This window comes from Dicentrarchus labrax, unplaced genomic scaffold, assembly GCF_905237075.1.
Source record: "Dicentrarchus labrax unplaced genomic scaffold, dlabrax2021, whole genome shotgun sequence".
NCBI lineage: Eukaryota > Metazoa > Chordata > Actinopteri > Moronidae > Dicentrarchus > Dicentrarchus labrax.
The window spans coordinates 32777385-32794450 of record NW_026136721.1 but is presented as its reverse complement, the minus strand read 5'-3'; the positions used below and the strand labels follow the sequence as shown (position 1 = coordinate 32794450).

The 17066-nt window shown below is 38.0% G+C and overlaps 1 non-coding gene across 1 annotated transcript; it reads left to right on the top strand.

The window, feature by feature from the left end:
* The first annotated feature begins 14706 nt into the window (after positions 1-14706).
* Positions 14707-14779, top strand: trnar-ccg (transfer RNA arginine (anticodon CCG)). Its single transcript has one exon. It is a non-coding gene; the product is annotated as a tRNA-Arg (tRNA).
* Positions 14780-17066: the final 2287 nt, after the last annotated feature.

Sequence of the window (17066 nt, the reverse complement as noted above, 5' to 3'; positions counted from 1 at the left end):
ATATTCAATCATTACAAAAGAAAAAGAAATACAGAAGAAGACAGAAAAGAATACATTTTTCTAAGCATCACAATCACGTTGAAATAGCTCTTTTTATGATCAATATTTAATCCAATAGGTCCAATAACATTTGAGCTGTTTTTAGGCTAAAGTGACTTTCAGTGGAATGAATAGGATGCCATTTTGGAGCATGGTCACTAGTTTTATTATCATATCCATGGCCTAAACCAAAGATCCTAAAGATGAAGGCCACAACTTCCTCTGAGTATCTCAGAGGCAATCTGGGGAATGTAGTAAATCAGGAATTGCAGTTTGGAGGTAGACTGAGAAAATCATCAGGAAAAAACACCAGACACCCCGAAACTATCACTTGATGATATAGTGTAAGGCCATCTGAGGGGGGAATTCCATTTGATAAGCAGACTTGTGGAACAAAGTCACTGTCTCCTTTTTAGTGGTCTTGGCCTTGAGCCCACTTGTTCTCAGCACTTTGATTGGTTGAAACCTATTTGGAAGGGTGGCTGTGATGGTAAAAGCAGCTAATTATACGGCAAGCACACAGCCTCATAAAGACTATTTGTTAAAAGCTGCAATTCACCAACTCGCTGCCTTTGTGAATTCCTGAAGAGTGCTTCAGTAGAGTGTGAGCAACCTGGAAACACTGAATCCAAGTCCATCCACATACCAGACTTATTCTGATAGGTTTCTGGGGGGTAGGCCCTAACCAAAGTTACAGTTATTTTCCGTTATTTTCCCCCTTGACAACAGTATATTTTTGGTGAATCATGTCTTAGTCTATCTCTCTCTGTTGTTATTCTCCCAAATTTCCCACGATCTGTCTTTAACCTACTTTCACAGCCCTCCCTCTCCTCTATGTAGCTATCCATCACCCAGACCTTCCTCCTTTCACTCACTCAGCTTTGGCTGTGTTTTGCTTGTTTTGCTCCCTGACAGCCCGCTCAGCTTGGTGAGCAGTCGGCCAAGCACATGCTACAGGTACAAAGACACATGAATAAGAGTGAAGTCTCTATGTGTGGTAGGGGCTTGTATTTCTACAGTGAAAGCAAAACGTATTAACGCTAGAAAGATGAGGAAAAACATCCAAAGACGCATATTAGCACATTTTAGCTATGCCATTAACAATCTGTGTGCCTATGTGTATGCAATATTTTTACAATGATACAGGATACTTGGAGTTTTGAGTAATATTATTACAGTGCATGCCTAAACCATATAAAAGAGTGTTAATCACTGCTGCTTTGCTCCATAGTAGTCTCACCCAGTGGGTTTGGGTTTGGGTTTACTGAGTGGTGCTACAGATACAGGTCAGGTCACAATTTGAATTCCATGCCATTCTGAGTGAGGTCGACTCTGAATTTCTGGGCCTATTTTAGTCTAGTGGTTTGGGGGATCAGTAGGGTCCAATAGTGTGTTAATCAGACTATGTTTAAGAGATGGACTGGGGCCAAAGGTAAAGATTCAAATCAGGATTAGGTTTTGGCTCTAGTGTTAAATATAGGTCAAGTATGTGATGATAAGAGTGAAGGGGAGTTCTACTAACTCTACACCTGTCAGTTCAACAGCAATTGATAAACACAGCTGGTCTTTATTCCAGTCTGTTCCAAAAATCTCTGTACTGTTTATTTTTTGTTTAGTTTTGTATTGTTTATAGTTTATGAGCATGCATTTACAAAAACACACGAGAGAGATGATATATGATGTCGTAACAAAGTGATTTCTGAAATACTCTCAATAAGAACTATTGGTGGAAAAAGAAAACAGCTGGTTTAAATTAGATATACACACACAATGATGAACACACAGCCACGTGGTATAAACACACACAGAGTATAATATTGCTTGACAAAACCTGTATTTTTTGCTATGAGGGGTAGACCTTGAGACCTCCTTCAACTTAACTTAATAACACAATGCGACTGATGTGGGACTGTGTGTGTGTTTGTGTGTGTGTGTGTGTCTTCCTCTATGAACCTGAGTTGGCAATATAAGTTTAAGTTACTTTTTCACCCAAAAGAAATCTGTGCTGTAAAATAAAATTCAAAACAATCAATCACTGCATGCAAAGCATTAGTTGCAACCTCAGTAAAATCCCATTGGAATTTAGACATCTTTATCTTGGCAGCTTTACTCAGCACACAAGTTCAAGAGTTCAGTGCTTGTGCCAGACTTGAAACTCTGGTCCAGAAAGGCATAAAACCTCACACATATTCCTGAAAAGAGTCCAATGAATAATACAAACAACTACCCCAAAAAGCGGGGGCACGAGGTGAAAAGCTGGTCCTTCACAGCTGAGCAGCACTTGTAAATGTGATTTTAATGCTGTTTGCTTTAGTTTGTGGTTGCCCAAACCTGTAATGTGAAGGGAGTGGATCACTGCTCACCCCACAAAATGTGACCAGGGATATGCTGTGTGCTTTAGCAGTACTCTTTTACATATAACACACTATATATGTATATATATATACATATAAAACACTTATAGTGATTTGTATAACCAAGGTGAGCTTGACCTCTGCCTGCACTGCAGCTTTTCCTCAGAATGGGTGTTTCCATTGTTGCTTAATTTTCTCAGTAAATGAAATCATTCAAAACACAAACTACTTGTGGTCATTCTCCTATGTACTGATCAGCTGTACTGGTGCAGTTACATCATCAGGGTTTGACAAAAAGAGCGACATACATTACAGTGGAACATGTATTGAAACACTAACAGTTTAGTGTTAGCCTTGCTGATCATCAGTCCCTCTGGCAAACATTTTTATTTTCTGTTGTTAATGGCTCATCAGAAAAGCTTTATATGTTGAAAGGGAACTCTGATCTGACTGGTTTAGGGGAGAAAAACTATATGCAATGAAATATGTTACATGGAACAAGAGTCTACAGCCTTGCCAGAGGCTTTATGAGGCTGGATCTGCTTAGGAGCAACATATGCTTTAAGCAAAATGCTAACATGCTGATCTTTAGCAGGTAATATTTATTGTTCACTATCTTAGTCTTTAGTGTGCAAACATTTGCCAACACTAAACAGTAAGTACAGCTGAGGCTGATGGGAATGTTATTAGTTTTGCTGATATCATAAACCAAAGTATTGCACAGACTGAAATTTTGACCTCATGGTAGTGTTAAATGAGGAGTCAGAGTATTGCCAAAGTTATTACAATTTATCCTGAGGGGGGCATTGATGTCTGTACCAAATTTCATGCCATTCCATCTAAAAGTTGTGGAGACATTTTGTCAAAAACCATATCAACCTGATGGTGGCACCAGGGGAAAAGTCATTAGTATGCATAATTTAAGAACTATGAATGTCTGTACAAAGTTTCATGGTAATTCATCCAATAGTCCAATAATAGGGAATTCAACAGCAACTTAAAAGTTAGAAAACTTCAGAGGCTTTCTTTTGTGCTATGACTACTGAAGATGATTCAAAATGAGAACACAGTGTTGAGTGCATTGCTTAAAAAGCACATCAGCACTCATTATTGAGGAAGGCGAGTCTTCAAGCACCAGAGGGCTTGTAAGTTTAGCCAGTGATCTTCCAATCTTCAAAGGAGGTATTACTATAGATCTTCTTAACAGAAGATGCCTGTTTGGCACAAAGTGCTGTTTATTTCATCTGAGTCTGCAATCATTGCTCTTTAGTGTTTTTGTCCTCCAGATGTTCCAAGTTAGTCCACACTTCCTCCACATTGGCTTCCAACTATATTGTGTATGTATGCATTGTTATCATTAACAGCTGGCCTGGCAGGTTCAGGATGTTGCATGACTTGGTTGCAGATGTGACTTTTTGTGTCTTTGTTCATCTGATCTGGAGTTTGTTGAGCTGATCAGTTCACTGTAAGAGCAGAGGAGTAAATCATGGGGGTGGGTATCTTTCAAGTCGTATGTTGAGATTTGGCACTTCTTGTAGCTGAAGAAGTGTAGATAGTGACACTAGAGTTTCCTGTTGTCAAATAGGATTAATAAACGGTGTCTCATTTGTAAAGTAGATACAGAATATTTCAAAAACATTATTTATGGTGTGTTGCTCTAATCACTATTTTTAGGTCACTCACCCTAACAATAATAATAGAACTATTTTGGAGGGTTTAACAATTTAGCATACAATATAGAAGAAGGTTTAATTTCAGGTTTTAGGTTTTGTTTTTAACAAAAGATATACAATAAACCAGGATAAATTATGTAATGTTAACATGAATTGGTAAAATCCGCCCATATAGGTTAATAAAAAACAGGTGTACTTTTCCTTGAACATCTTGCCTAGTGCAGCTGTGAGTTGCAGTAATAAAAATCACTGTGGGGAAAATATTCACTGTAACTATTGTAATAGTACATTTCAGAGTGATGTAGGTGAGGCTGAATATGTGTTCCTCCAGGCAACTCCACATGTCAAAGTATTCACAATCCATCTGGTACCTTGTTGTATGAATATAAAACTTTTATAATACTGCCTGTCCCTCAATCACATAGCCTTTTGTTCCGTGTGTGTCTCTGTCTCTCTGCTCCTTTTTGTCTCTCCACATCTTTACCAGCTTTTTGTTTTTTTTATTGCGGAGTTGTATCCTCTCCCAGTTCTGTGTGACACCTTTGGGTCCCATCTGTGAAAACTCAACATGGAAGAAGATAAGACAGATGGTGGGGGAGACCGGGGGAGTCAGCAGTGTGTGTGTGTGTGTGTGTGTGTGTGTGTGTGTGTGTGTGTGTGTGTGTGTGTCTCTAATGATACAATTTAGAGTGTGTACTGTTTGTTTCTGCAGTGTCTCTTGCTCTCTGTATGTGTAATTGCGTGAGAAACAGTTGAAAGTAATAAATAATTTAAAAGCTGAAAGCTACCTCTATGAACTGGAAAGCTAATTACAGAGGAGCAGCACATGTGAGAGTGTAGTTATACACAATATACGCACACAAAAACACTTCATTCCTATTTTTAATTCCACTTGACTTGAGACTGACTCCCTCTAAAATACTGAGTGTGTTACACAAAGACTTAAATATATATTCTTCTTGAGAGCCTGATCTCTGAGCTCTTGTAAAAAAACACAAGTGGATGGAAGGCTTTTAGGAAGATGGTTTTACTATATAGAGATGAATACACACACATATAAAGCCAAAATATTCTGAGGATCCGTTATGCATAAAGATGATTTATCTCTGCTGTATTTATCTCCCTTCCTTTTACGTCAGCCCAGGCAGTATGACTTGCATTCATATTGGATGATATTGCTGCACACATCTTATGTGTTAAATCAAAAATATGTACGCCGTTCATTCAGCAAAGTGGAACATCAAATAGTGTTTTAGTTGTCTAATCATAGGTTAATTACTATGACAGTGATCTTTCCTTGACCTTTACCATACTTTAGGTGCCATTCTTTGGTGCTGACCTTTCAAAATCATTGTCATTGAACATAATCCGGCTTTTGCAGAATCATGCAATGTCAAGGTTTTGACTGGTAATATGGTTCCAGCCCTTTGAATACAAGTCTTGCTCTGTCCCTGAATTCCTCCCTTGAACAAACACCTTCACAGTTACAGTAGAGGTCAGCGACCGTGATGCAGGATGACTCTGATTTACTGTGACAGACACAGCTCTGGTCGCAATTGTATACACTGAGTTTCATTTTGTTTAGTTTACTTGTCTCTGTGACTCTGAGTTCCACTTAGTCTCCTGTCTGCTTCTGTCCACTAAGCTGCTTTATGAGCTCCCATACCAGTAGTTTTCTGCAAACACTTTATCTTAAAGGTCCAGTGGGTAACAGGACGATATACTCACCTGACGTAAATTCATCTGGAAATAATAATAGTTGTGCTTTCATTACCGTAGAATGAGCCGTTTTTATCTCCAGGGGCAGCGAGTCCCTTTTCCACTGAGGCTGCCATGTTAAAGGTAAGATGTACATGTATTGAAGGGAAATTCAAATGGACACAGCAGCACAAGGGAATTTAGTACAAAGAATAAAGAAAAACTAACAAAATACAATAAAATATGCAATACAATAAAATACAATTAAATACAGAAAGATAAAATAGGAATAATATATACAATATATGCAGTAAATAAAATAGAATAAGACATGCAATATAGTATACTTATAAGTATGGAAATGTGCAAAATCTGTGATGTGATTTGAGTTTGTAGAGTCACAATCAGTGGAGGTAGAAGTGCTGATGGCACAATTGAGCCCCTAAGTGCTTTGAGGCACATGGCTGGATGAGTCTGTAGCTGAATGAGTGAGAGGGGTTGTCCATATAACTCATCTCATCATCTGCTTCTCTGTCACACCTCCACACTGTCCAATTGCATCACTACCACCATGCTGGCCTCCCTCACCAGCTTGCCCAGTTTGTTGGCGTCGCAAGTCCTGGCACCTCCGCAGCACACCACATCAAAGAAGATGACCCTGTCCTGTTTTTTTACATCTAATCGCCATCTTTTAGCTCTAAATAGGGCCTTTCATGTTTTTTGTGTGAGTTTCGCGGTCACTGTAATTTCTCCTACCTACTTGGTCGAGGCGATTTATTTCAGTTGGTTGCAATCTGCAACTTTATACACTGGTCCTGTGCCCTTTGCAAAAGAGAGAACAAGTCAGGTATGTCTAGCCCAACTCTCCCCAAGTCTCATAGAACTGCATAAACAACCCATTCCATTGGATCAAAGCCTAAAATATGGACAATATTACCACGCAGCATGTAGAACTCATTCCCTCAAATATGTAAATACTATAAATATTTAGGATATTTTTGTATCTTCATCCATAAAAAGTTTAACCTCAGCAGGTTCTGAGAGAATAAATATGTTTTAACTAGTATAAAGTCCTACAGTATGCCTTTAAAATAATTCCGAGCCATCATCCACATCGTGAAGGGAATAAAACATTGCCTATGCAGAAGTTTGTTAATTTGTGTGATTTTTGCTTTGCAATGAAAAGTCACACTTACAAGTACCAGTGCAAAGCTATCAGCTACCTGTGGTTTCTTTTCATGTCTTTTCCATAACCCTTTAGTCTCTACATCTAGTTTCCATTTAATTTACTGTAACCTGTTCTGAGGAAAGGGAAATGTTTTGTAGCCCTCACGTCTCCAGTAACTCTGCATTTATGAGTCAGACACATAAACCTTGAAACAACCTTCTCAGGAGAGCTCTGCTTAAAATCAATTATAGCCATATTTGGATGCACATGAACTTAAAAGTTAGATGTACCTCACTTTTATCTTTACTTTGAATTAAACTGCACTTTATGTATGTGGTCTATACATTGCAGTGGGGATGTAAAACAAGGCTGAAATCAAGGTACTCCTCCATGGTGAGTAATATTTTATAGAAGACTATCTAAAAAGTTTAAAATCTATAAAGATTAACATGCGTACTGCAGACAGTTTTAGAACAGAATATAAAGAGTAGAAGAGAGAATATAACAGATAATTTGTTTCTTTAGCTGTGTGGCAGTGGCAAACCAGCAGTATACTGTACTTTTTAGGTATACCTGTACAATATAATGTAATTTATACAATTGGTAAGTAAAAAATTATCAATAAATCCAATCTTTGTGAAGTTTATTTAAAAGACAAGTGTGTAGGATTAAGTGGCATCTGACTGATTTTCTATCACTGAATAAACTGACGACCACCAACTGATAAACTGTACAATAAACCCAAAAACAAGCAATATGGAGGAAGTTCTAGAGAGTTATTCCCTGTGAATATTTTCGTCTTCCTGATATTTTTAGGAACTATTTATAAAATTCTTCATCTTGATTGTTAAAATAAAGAAAATACATAATACGTATTTTCTTTATTTTAACAATCATATATACTTCATAGGCTTCTTTTTTTTGACAAATTCAATGTTTTCTTCTAATGCAGGTGGCGAGGTTGTTTGGCAGAGACTGAAGGCTCTGTGAATATAGCTTGTGTTCAGGGTCTTAAATAATAATCTTACCATTAACATTAAAAGTAACAGGTTTGTTCACAGTAATTAACGAAACGCTAAGATGATATAAGCCTACCATGTATATATGTTTAAAGGTTTCTTACACTTCTTAAAATCAAGAAGGCTTTGCGACCCTCCGTAAAGCATTGGCGACCCCTAGTGGTGGTCCCGACCCCTAGGTTAAAACTATTACTTTGCAACATGCCAGAGGAGACAACATTTCACCTGTCTGTGTCGGATAGGGCGCTCAGTTTACAAGACGTCTGTCTTTTATGCAACAACTGTGAGCCAAGACAAATTTTCTTATTTTATTTTGTTTCCAAATATATTGAGTACTATGATTATATTATATCTGGAAAAGTATAGACTAGATGATCTCATGTATGAAGTTGGTATCATATTTGACTGGAATAATAGCCAAAAACTATGACAATTGCAAAAAGGAAACCTTTTATTTCTTGTATCAGACTGCTCTGAGATCTCACTGAACGCTGTAGAGGAAAACATCCTCTCATTTGTCTCGCTGTCTCTTCCTCCATCTCTGTCTTTTTACGCCCACCATTTTCCTTCTCCCATCTCTTTTTCACTCTAATATCTTCCTCGCTTTTTCAATTCAATTTTCTCCTCTTCCTTCCTTCTGTCATCTCCTGTCCTCCTTGCTCTCCACTCCAACTCCCTCTCATTGTTTAGGTCTTTTCATCTCCCCGTCATGCTGTCTATGTGATTGGAGCTCGACTATGGAGTTTTCCATCCTGTGTTTCTCATAATAAAACAACTGGGTTTGGACCTGTTTCACCATAAATATATGACGACTTTCTGGTGCCCCACCACATGCGACTGGTACCCTGTGGTTTTTTTTGCCCTTGGCCCACAGACAGCCTGAGCACCTGAACACTGCAGCTTGGCTTACTTGTCTTGCTTGTTTTTGTAGATGTCTTACTACAGTCTGCCATCAGTTTTTAATAATTTCATGGCCATTCGAAGCTCATTCTCTTTCAGTTTGCATTCAATTGTGGGACAACAGTGACCATCAACACAACATACACAAAACAAGAGAATTTAGTGTGACACCAGAATACTTACTATAATTTTCTTCTGTATTTATGAATACAATGCATAGTCTAAAGCCCAGTTATTATTAAGCACTATTTGGTACTCAGATGTATTCTTTCTTCTTCCCCTATATAATCCTTTTCTTCTTCCTCTTCTGTCTCTTTGACATAATCTATCTCTTTCTTTAAAACCACATCAATTGCAACTGACAACTTATAGCTGCAGATGTTAAAATTGTTAGTCACATGATTTGTTGTACCTTGCTTGCCAGGTAATCTCATGGGATCCATCTCTACAAATATATGACCAGTTAACATTTAAAACCTTAACATTATTGTGAACAGTAAACTTTAAGAAAACAATCTGAAAATGCAACAATGAATGTAAAGTATCTGACATGTAAACTTCACTTTCCAGTCCTCTGCTTACTTCCTCTTATAGAGGTAAACTACAGGGAGTTGCCATAAGCTGCAGCCCTTCAGAGTTTTGATCAACAGTCAGTTGAAGAGGGAGTGAATGTGGGTCAGACTTATCAGTGAACTTCATGCATTTGCTCACAAGTCAGAAAGTATAATTCGTTTTTTATTATCTCTCACTCTTTCTCTATTCTCAGCATCTCTTTCTCTTGCTGTCTCTCTTCATTTTTTCCCCTCACATTTTTATCTTTCACTGCCACTCACAAAAAAACTACAGTATACATTTTATGATGACTAAGCCATCTTTGTGTTGCTCCTATGGTTGTTTTATGTCTGTCTTTTATGTTTTATATGTGATTTACTATGATTTTCCACAGGCAAGATTTGGTTATGTATTTGATTTTGTGTGTAGGTGTCCATGTTTTCTTTTGCCCAGGGCAAAAAACCCATGCAAGACCTTTAAGACTTAAGCAAAACATCCATTACCTCTTTTGTTACCTAGGCTACTTCTTTTAGTTTTTCAGAAAGATTAATAAAAGAAACCCTCCATAAAAATTCAGTTGAGTCGCAGAAACTAATCGGGTTGCAGAGGCTAACATGGACACTGTGCAAGACCGTAGCTCTTTATGATCATCACAAAATGTGTGCTTCAAAGTCTTGCTTCTTTCCTTATCCATCTGCCTGTCTTTGGTCATTCTTTTGTCTCTCCTTCTCTCTGCGTATTTCCTGCTGGACCTCTGCACACACTCAACACAATCCTCCCACGTCTTCTTTCTCTCCCAGTCTAACCACTACTCCCAAGATAAATCTCAACCACAACGAAAACACACAGCCTTCAGCTGTTTAACCCATCACTGCAAAGAATGAGAGGGAGAGGAGCCCAGGGGAGCAATGGTGAGATGGAGAATAATGAAACAGTACTTTTTTTTGAAAAATAGAAAAAACTAAGTGAATGACACATCAGGCACCATAATTGTGAGTCAAAAGCAGTGTGAGATATCAACCTAAATATGACTTATATTACAGTTCCTAATGTTTGTTCTACTCTAAACTGAACCTGAATCCTGCTACTTCGATGTGACCAGAATTAATAAATTATGAAGTAATTAATTCATCAGTCTGTCAGTTTTCATGCCTTAGAAAGACTTATTCATGCCTTTGTTATCTCACACCTGGACTATTGCAATGCACTGTCTACATGCCTGAGTAAATCCTCAGTGTCTCGGTCACAGCGAGTGCAGAATGCTGCTGCTCAAACACCAATCTTAGGTTATATTGGACTTGAATTCTCGCCTCCCTTTCTTGGTAGTCAGTTCAGTTCAGGGTTGATTCTGATTCTTTTAATAACATTTCAAGTCCAACATGGTCTAGCCCCCAGCTCTCAACCCCCTACGCTCCAGTTTGTAACCTTAGATTCTCAAGCCTACCCTCGTTAGCTGTCCCTGGGTCAATGCTGGTGAATAAGGGTGACTGCACCCAAGGCTTGTCAGTACATTACCTGCATTTAATTCTTTGCTTAAAACATATATTTACAGGAAAGCCTTTGTTATGCCTGACTTGTACATTTTGGTATTGTTGCTGTGTTGTTTTATTTTTATATTTTAACTGTATTTTGTGTTACTTATATTTTATCTTTGTTTTATTTCTGTGCATTTAATCAAGCACCTTGTAACCTTATTTAGTGTTAGTGCTATACAAATAAACACATTATTATTACTTTTATTACCTTGGTTATCAGTATTTGTAACGTTGTTTTAATGATTAAGATAAAGTACATACATTTAGAATTTGAAGTAAAAAGGGACAAATGGATGATCGATCCCTGTATGTTCTTTTCCGTCGCCATCAGATTTGACTTATTATGTTGTTTTTGATCCATTTGTTCAAATTGAACTGTCTGTGTATGGGATCAGTCTTGAACAAGGCTTTGGATTTGACTGTCAGTCAGAGATCTCTGAGTGTCCCTGACTTAGTTGTTGGCTTTTATAAAAAAATAAATAAAAAACAGAATAAAGCAGAACAATAACCCACTTCTGGGGTTTCACAGTTGTCAGTTTTGGAGAAGGCCATTAACCTGCATCAGCTCATAGAGAGTAAAGTGTGCAAGCAGCTGTTTTTATCCACCCCATGGTTTGGCTCTGGATGGTAATGGCCACGTTTGTCCAGAGTGGTATTTCTTCACAAGTATCGAATGGATTGCAATGGATTTTGTCACACACATTTGTCCACGAAAAATTGCTTTGCTGACTGCTTTCTGTTTATTCCTATTTCCACTAGTCCACACTTCAAGCTACTTCTTGAACTACGTCAACCTCAGATGCACAGGGACTGCCCATTGTTCCAACAGCCCATATTTAGAAACCCCAATAATCAGAAAAATGTCCCATTGGTCTGAAAGCCAATATGTCCAACAGCCTGTTATCCTAAAAACAAAAGCCCACTTGCTTCTTCCAAAAAACGAAGTCAGGTGACCTTTGTTGCCATGGTTAACATTAATATAAACAAGTCTAACAGTGTGAAATAGTTGCAGTTTGGTATGGTAGGAAAAGTTCTTGGTTTGGGTTAAAATTAGTATGTCATTTAAATCAGTTATGTTATGAACATAAGTTGGTTATAGTCTAGTGTATAGCCTATTTTTGGAACGACAGGCCTTTGGAGCAATATGGCACCAGATGCACTGGATGATGCCTGCTGACATAGCATGACAGCAACTTAAACTTTACCATGAACAGAGAGAGAAAGGAACAAGGGAGTCAACAGGGGCCAACAGCTCATTTTTAGGGTAAACCCTGGACAGTACACCAGTCGATTACTAAGATTAATGCACTGACGAAAACATTCACATAAAACTATGATCTTCTTATGAGAAAGATTTGCAAGTAATCAAACATTTAAAGATATTATTGTATGCTACACAAAATGAACGAGAAAGTGAAACAGAGACAGACAACTTTGGCCTTCACTGCTTCAGAAATAGTGCAGCTAATTCAAAGATACTTGGAATGTGCACTTTACAGGAGTTATCTGTTCAACACCATTAAAATCTACAACATAAGCCAGAAGACTAACAATGGAATAACAGTAGTGTTATTGCCCCGGACATCAGAATAGTGGAGTCTGTGTTCATAGATTCATAATTACCACTGGGAATTCATTATTATACTCCACCACATGTACCTAGTTGATCCAAGGCTGTATTATCAACTGACTTCTTCTTTATGAGTTGTTAGAGTTATATCTCTGCTCTGTTTCTGATCTTATGTTTCTAAAAGAACTTCAGTGTTTTTACCAAACCACACGTGGCACAAATTCTTAACAACAGGGATTAGGCTGTTGTAATTCCTATTTGTTTCTATAGAGTTTTGTAAAGGTATTGAGTTGCTTGATAATAAAACACATCTCAATTTAGTGGTGAGCCTGTGGTCTTTCTCAAGAAAAACAGCAGCCTCCCTTCACGCTCTTGCATTTTTCTTTGAGTTATGATGACAAATGCAGTGCATCTTAGCCTGCATCCATGGCATCTACTCAGTTTTTCCATAACTGTGCAAAATTGGTTTGTAAATCCTATTGTGTGCGAGGACACAGCTTACACTACAGCGAGGCCAGTGTTCATGGTTCAGTGAGTCCAGTGAAGATGTTTTAATCTAGCAGCCCTGAGGACAGCAAGTAAACTACTGGATGGAGATTAAGTGGATTTCATGTTGCTGTGGACAAAGTTATTAATCCACACACACACACACACACACACACACACACACACACACACACACACACACACAGGCTTTAGCTATACAATATTATTACAAAACTGAGCACAATCTTTTTTGTGATTTGACCCCATTTATGAAAGCGTATCTGATGTGCTAACCTCTAACAGTAAGTTGCTGAATATGTCCAAGGTTGCCAGATATAAAAACCTACAAACATACACACACATACACAATTACACACACACACACACACACACACACACACACACACACACACACACACACACACACACACACACACACACATATTGATCTGGTCAAGGTCAGCACAGTTCATGCACATATCACTGAGCATGGGTGAATCATTTGTGGGAATATTGACTTATTCAAATATATTATTAAACATCAGATTTGAATTTCCCCTGAAGCACGTAAGTGTGTTTGTGTACTTTAGCCAGCTGTTAAGAGTTAGATATGACTGTTCACTTGTGTAATATTAAATGTGTTTCAGTGACTGAGACCTACTTGGTTGAGGTTTTGAGGTCAAAGAGGCTCTTTGGAATTTGTGAATACTTTAATACCGTTTTTGGGCGTTTTCATACTTGGCCTAAATACTGGAATACTCCACTTCTTTGGAGGAGGACACCATTATGAGAGTTTGGTTCTGACTGTAAATATGTTAAGGTCCACTTATTCCCTTCCCAGCTGCTATGATTCATTCATATATGATGTGTTAGGGTAACAGAGTATAGAATGAGGAGAGGTGTAGCTCAGTGGTAGAGCATTTGACTGATCCCCAGTTCAAACCTGACTACTCTCTGCATCCATTTCCCAACTCCTATGTCCAGTGTGTTTGTGGAACAAACTGTTGATAGTTCTTGGGTCCATCTGACAAGCACTGCTGATTAAAAATCTCCTTTGGGCAACCTCTTAAGAGATTTTTTCACAGAGCACTTGGAAGAACTTTTTGATGTTTTATTCATTCGATGCTTTCTCTCAGAACTTCTCTGGAACAAGCAACTTTTAAGCCTTTATAGAGCACTCATTGAAATACTTGGAAATTTATTGGTGGATATAAGAAGACATTTTTTCTGTTTTGATTTTTTTGAAAAAGTCAGTTTTAGTCTGAAATTCAAATATGTCTACATGGGCTGGTACAACAACAATCTGTGGCACAGCAGACCTCCTCTTCCCATAGAAGGACTGTGCAGACAGCTGCTGCAAAAGAAATATGCCACATCAATATACTATGAAAATATGTAATAAATAAGCCATAAGCAAATCAAGATCAAGCCCACTTTGAATTATTTTTGAAAGAAAGCCGTAACATTGAAGTGTATATTAGTATATCACCCATAAAAAAAAAACACACCAAAATATGCCATAGAAGTGTAATTAAAACCGTCATAATGAGGTGACCATATGTGGTTCCTCGCCCGATAAAGGGTTAAGCTACAAGGAATCATGAACCTTATTCTCATAGCCAAATTAATATTAAATAGCAACATAGTCAATGATTATGGAGCTGTCAATCTTTGTGTCTATTTGTCTCTGCTAAAAAACAGCCCTCTCCAGTGGCCTAGTGGCCTAATGGATAAGGCATCAGCCTCCGGAGCTGGGGATTGTGGGTTCAAGTCCCACCTGGGTCATACTGTGTAGTATTCTTCTATGTTGTAAGTGTGTTTTAGGATACTGTGCTTGAGTTGTTCAATTATTTCTCCAACAGAACGTTTTTGGTAATGGTAAGTGACGCCTCCTCTTCTGTGGCTTCCCAAGGCCCCATCCTTTGGATCCCTGGTGTTTTGTGCCTACATCCTGAAACTGGGACATTTTATACATAAACACAAACTTTAGTATCATTATTATGCAGATGACACACAACAATACACTGATCACTTCACCACTAACTGGTGAAATGAATAACACTGAGTGTGAGGATTTGAGCGACTTTGACAAGGGCTAAATTGTCATGGCTAAACGACTGAGTCAGAGTATCTCCAAAACTGCAGCTCTTATGGGGTGTTCCCAGTCTGCAGTGGTCAGTACTTATCAAAAGTGGTTCAAGGAAAAGCGATGAACTGGAGACAGGGTCATGGGCTCATTGATATACGTGGTAAAAACAAATCTGAAATAATTATTTGTGCTTCTCCAAATACTATCCCAATTATACAAAAACAACCTTGCTCCCTGCAGCCATAAACCTGGGTACAATATTTGACAGTGACCTTTCATTTAAAAAAACAGGTACAAAAGTTGTTCAGTCATGTTTTTATTGACTGAGGAACATCTAAAGAATCTTTTGTTTTTTCCCTCTGCCTGATGTCGAGAAGGTCACACGTGCTTTTATTTAATCTTGGTTAGATAGATTGTTAGATTGTAATTTATTGTGTTTAGGTATAACCTACAAAACTGTCATGCCTTCAGCTCGGACAAAATACACCTGCTCTGCTTTTAGAATTTATTTTAAGATTTTACTGATTACTTCCTGTGCTTGAGCTCCCAGGTAAATTGTTAAATTGCTGCTCCTCTATACCCTGCAGTCAGAACCTCTCAGGTCTGGAAGCTTCTTGCCTGAGGATCTGAGGCCTGCAGGTTTATTCTCTTAAATCACTTCACAGAATGCAAGCGTTTTATTAATGCTAGCACACAATGTGTATTATCTGTTTTATTAATATTATGTTTTTTTATTACATTTTATATTATATTATATTATTTCAATATTATTTGTTTTTATTAGCTATTCATAATCAAGCCTCAACCAGTAAGTAACTCGTGTCCATACTTTTCCCAAACAGCTAAATGACCAGAGAAACAGATGTTGATGGTCATCAGGGTCTCTGGCCTAGAAACATTGGCCACAGCTTGTTTTTTCCAGTCGTCAACAATTTTGCCAGGTCAAAATGGAAGAGAAGTTGATTCCAGCCATTGAAAGCTTCCAATTTATCCTCAACTTTGTTAGCCCAGAGTAATAACCATCTCAAAAACAATGTACAGAGATTGGTTTTGTCCTTTGCTGGCATCTATTGTATACTCTGATGTCACTTTTCCTTCATTTTGATTATTTCTACTTGATTTGTGCCTATAACTTGTGTTAACAAAGCAATGAAATCACGTTAAATCCAATGCAAAAAACCCTGCAGCATAGGATTTTTGTTGTTTTTTTTTGTTGTTGTTTTATACTTGTTTAACTCCAGAATAAAAAACACAGAATCTTTGGAAATATGGCTCTGGAAGGGGTCTGTATTCCTAAGAATATATTTTGCAGTTTTTATGAGGATGACATTTTTTCAGTGCTGTATGCTCGTTCATACCTAATGTAAATATTGTGGTCAGTGTCTAATAAGATTTGAGTTTAGACAACGCATACATTATACTGTTCTGTTTGGCGGGAATGATATCTGCTCCATCTGTCCTCCTAACTGTTTTCATTGGCAAAGCAAAACATAAGAGCTGCAAGATGGCCGATATCCATAATTTAATCAACATCCCACGCTGAGTCTGCCGGCCTTTTCCTTCTGGCTCTCTCTGCACAATTTTGGTAATCACTCTTCTACTTTCCTGATATTGTAAATATACAGATTGATTGTTTATCTACAATATATGTGGATGGACTGTTGAATTGTTTAAGCACATGACTGATTAGGTGACTGACGAGTAAGAGGCTAAGGGAGCTGCAGGCCACCTCCTTAACTTAATCAAACATACACCTTTTGTCTGGCACTCTCCTCCGCACTGTTGTTGATCAGTGAGCTGAAAAAACTCTACTCCTCCAAGGCAGTGGGAAACAGCTCATTATGCAGGAAAACAAACGGAGACACTGCAACGTTTCCTTTAACCTCCCAGGGAAATAACGTTCATGATCTTGACACATTTTAAGAAAAACATCCAATTCTGTGGGTAAACAGACACCAGAACCTTGATTTTAAGACCTCTAGG